The sequence below is a fragment of the Triticum dicoccoides genome, chromosome 4A, assembly GCF_002162155.2.
Source record: "Triticum dicoccoides isolate Atlit2015 ecotype Zavitan chromosome 4A, WEW_v2.0, whole genome shotgun sequence".
NCBI classification, from domain to species: Eukaryota; Viridiplantae; Streptophyta; class Magnoliopsida; order Poales; family Poaceae; genus Triticum; species Triticum dicoccoides.
The window spans coordinates 32,886,613-32,891,285 of NC_041386.1; positions in this window are offsets into that span (position 1 = coordinate 32,886,613).

The following is a 4,673-nucleotide window of genomic DNA, read 5'->3' on the forward strand; positions in this document are numbered from 1 at the left end:
CCATGCATCCGCAGCGACGAGCGCGCGTACATGTACAAGTACAAGTACAGCTACGCCCACGGCCACGGCCACGGGCCACCCGTCCTGGTCCAGCTATAGCTGGCACTGGCACCGGCGCCGGCAAGCGGCTGCAGCGCAGCGTTCGCTGTGCATGCACCGCGCATGTGCCTGGTCTCTATCTGTTCGCCTGTGCCCTCCGGCGACGGGCGCACATGCGGCGGGCGACGTACCCTCGCTCGCCGATCCCGCCTGTTGCCAGCGCCGCGCGCTCTTGGCACTGACTGCTGATGATTCTGCGCGCCTTGATCGGCGCCACTGTTCCGGTCGAGGGGTCTCGCGCGCCCAGCTGTCTCATGTCCGGTAGCAGATCAAGAGGCTTTACTCCACCGTCAGGGAACCAGAGGCTTTACTCGACTCTAACTCCGTGGCGCAGGGCCGGCGCGGCGCCTGCAGAGCAGAAGCAGATTGCAAGAAGCCATTCATGCTAATTAAGCGATGCGTATGTGCTGTGACTGTCATGGTTTCAAGCTGCTGCGACGTGCATGCATCCATTGCACCATAATGCCAATTCATTGCTGTGTCTGGGCAGATTGGCCAGCCAGTGCCAGTCAAAGTGATTGGCCTAAGCACTTTAGGGCGACCTTAGCTGAGCCCTTCCGATGCACCATCAGGTCGACTTTGCTACAGCAGCTTGTCTCCGGCTCCGCTGACGAGGGAGCGAAATGCTAAAACCCTGAGCAGAGATCATAAACACCTGCGGCAGGTTGGGCCGAGATGGTCCAATCGGTTTCCTGTTTGGCGGGCACCTGCCCACCCACTGCTGTCGTATTCTCTTTCCCGTGCGCAGACAAGGCCAGGCCAGTGAATCTGCTCGAGCAAGCCCGGTTGGTGCGCTTTTCTCCAACTGCGAGCTTCGCTAACAGCTAGGGCTTATTCATATCGACGCACCACCAGACCAAAACTAAAGGCCAGCCCTGGTTCATTCCCCACACCGCTTTACTTTTCTCTCTGATTCCTGTTATTGCAAGCTGCCAATTTATGTACCCCATAATTGACACGGGAGAGCACTCGGGATTGAGTAAAATCTTTCGGCCGTGGCTATATGTCAGTCGCCTAAATATAGTTTTAGGGTCCGTCAATTTTTTTTGGAGGGCATGCACTGGATGCTAGCTATAGCCAGAGTACTAGTGTTAGAGCATTTACAGCCGGGCGCCTCACACCTCCCTTAAATTCCCGGAAGGCCGGACCGATCGCTGACCGGTTGAAAAAAAATACCCAACCGGGCACCCTCGTATCCAGCCTAAATGTAGGGTGGATATGGGGCGGCTCGGGCGTGTCCGCCATGTTAGGGCGGCCCATGCTGGCCCACCACGACCCCACTTCGACCCTACAAAATCCCCACCCGAAGCTAACCCTAGCTCACTTCGTTCTGCTCTCCGTATCTTCTCCTCCCTTTCTTCAATTCGTTCCCCTACCGATCTTCGATTACCATGTCTAGCACGAGCAGCCACTCCGATGGACCCGATGACGAGTCAGATGTCTTCTTCCATGAAGTCGTAGATGCTCTTACGTGGCAGTATAGCTACACTAGTAGAAAAAGGGTATAATGTGAAACTCATTAGTCTTGGTTTGTAATTGAACTGGCACTAATGTGACCATTAGTGCCGGTTCCAACGGTCAGGCGGGCGGCGCTCATTAATACCCATTCGTGTCACGGACAGGTACTAAAAAGGTGGTGGCCTTTAGTACGGGTTGGTGGCTTCAACCGGTACTAAAGGGGGGGGGGGGTCTTTAGTACCGGTTGGAGCCACCAACCGGTACTAAAGGTGGTGGCCTTTAGTACGGGTTGGTGGCTCCAACCGATACTAAAGGGGTGGTGCGCTGCCACTCGCAGTGCACAATGTTTAGTCCCACCTCGCTAGTTGAGAGGAGCTCGCACCGGTTTATAAGCCCCGCCGCGGCTACCGTGTCGAGCTCCTCTCTAAGCAGCCCTTTGTGGGCCTATTGCAAGTCTTTTGCCCTGTGGGGCCTACTGGGCCGTACGGGACTGCATCCTGGCCCAACTAGAGATTGGGTTTCTAGTCGTATGCAGGCCGTGTCGGCCCAGTAGGCGGGCTGTTTATCTTTATTTCAAAAATAAAAATAATAAAATCCTTACCAACCGGGACTAAAGGTCCCCCAAACCATGGCGCGCCTCGTGCCAGGTGGTTGCCCTTTAGCGCCGATTTGTACGGAACCGGTACTAAAGGGGGGGACCTTTAGTCCCCACACTTTAATGCCAGTTACCGAACCGGCATTAAAAGGCCTTACGAACCGGGGCTATAGCCTGGTTCTGCACTAGTGCTAGCTAGTTCAACATATGCGTGTCTATTTTTTCTTCGCATATGCACATCTGTGGGTGTGTGTTGCGTGCCCATGTGCTCGTGTGCGTGTGCTCATATGTGTGTGACATCAACTATGTGTGTGTGTCATGTCAAAAAAAAACTATGTGTGTGTGCATGTGTTCGCATGTGTGAGAGATGGAAAATGCGACAGCACTAATATATGTAGTCGATCCACGTATTGCATGTTCTTCGAATGAATTGGTGGCACTGGATCACCCTTCTAGAAGGAAACAAATTAAAGCAAATAAGGATAAAGTTTGCACACAAATTAGAAAGAAAACACACTTTTTATTGTATGCAAGAATAAACATGCAATAGTGGATTTTTTTGCAAAAAAGTAGTTTTCTAATAAGGAATGGATTAGTGGCATTGGTATTACCCATAAAGAATACAGTAAAATAAAACAATAAGAAAATTAAAATAACAAAGTTTTCTACTACCTCTGTTTTTTTTAGTCTGCTTATAAGATTTTGGTCAAAGTCGTACTTTGTAAGTTTGACCAACCTTTTAGAAAAAAATATTAACATCCATAATACTAAAGCTATATGGTATGAAAATTAATTAATGATGCATCTAACAATATTGATTTCATATTGTGAATCTTGATTTTTTTCTATAAATGTAGTCAAAGTAACAATGTTTGACTTTGACCAAATCTTATATGCAGACTAAAAAGAAACGGAGGGAGTAATAAATAATGAATTAGTGGCATTGGTATTATACTACTATAAGAAAGAAAATGAGAAAACACACAAAATGACAAAATTTGCACATATATTTACACATAACTTGTGGATTTTATAATATATAAGAATAGGCGTATAATAATGAGATTTTCAGGGGAAAAACTTAAGAAGAAATGAATTAGTGGCATTGGTATTACCCCGAAAAGAAAATAAAACTGAAAACAAACTATAGAATTTTTGCACACAATTTGTACTGCAATCACATAATTTGATGAATGCAAAAATAAGCATATAATAGTGCAATTTTTGCACTATAGTATAATTTACACACATATTGTAAATTTGAAAAAAAAATAGTCAAAATATTTTTAAAAATAAGCATATAATAGTGCAATTTTGCACTATAGTATAATTTACGCACATATTTTTAATTATCCATAAACTCATATGGAAAAGTAAATTTGAAAAAAAAGTCAACATATTTTCAAAAATCTGCTTTTTTTGTGGCAGACATTAAAAAATGTTGGAGTGCTGGAAAACTTTTATCATGAAATCACATTCGTGGATGTCTCGGCGAACAAATTGATGCTCCGAAAAGTATACTTTTGAATGTATTTTGGAGATTTTTTTACCATGATTTTCACCAATGTGGATTTCATGATTAAACTTTGTGAACACTACAAACATTTCCTAAAGTTTTCACAAAAAAATAGAAGTTTTTTATATTATTTTCTATTTGTTTTGATTTTACTGTTGACACCAGGAGCATTTGAGCTCGAGCTGAGGAAAGTACTTTTGAAAAAAAAATCAAGTACTAGTTGAAGAAAAAGTGACTTACCCAAAAAATAATCCAGGCAATTTACACGTAGCAAAAATTAAATCTTTCATTACCCCATCTGTCAACAAATATCGAAGTTTTTTTTACATTGTTTAGTCCAAGTAATGAATTATGTAGTCATTTCTGACTCGGGATTTATTTCAACTAGAGTCGCCCTGTGACAAAAACTCATTTTTGAGTCGAATTGGGCATTCCCAAAAAAGAAGAAATCACAGGTTTTTCCGAACCAATACATAAATAGGGGAAAAGGGCAAACAAGCCATACATAGTTCATCGACCAATCAAGGGACAACATCAACCTAACAAACAAAAGCAAAACCAAACGTACAACAAACCAAATCATCACTCCTCCCGACAGTGAAAACTGGGACACTTAGACGACTAGAACACTAACATTGCAATAGGGAGAAAGACATCACAAGTTTTGCTATGGTACTTTCGCATATAGGGGCTTCAGGTGACCATACATCAGCTTACTCTCATGCACAGCCAGAAGGAGTTCTGTGTCATCTGACCGCTATTGTTCGAACCCAAGAGCTTTTAATAACTTTTGTGACCCTTTCGTAGTCACAAAAACCTTGGCACATGCCACAGGAAGACCTCATTGAGACTTGGAATAACATTTTCATACTTTCTAGCCACGATTAATGATAACTTAAATGGACACTTGGTTGAAAGAAATTTCATGACCGATAAGGTTTTTTTTTCGGAATAGCATAGGTCTTTTGGACATAGCCAAACGTGAAGTCAAGAGGGAGAGTCCCT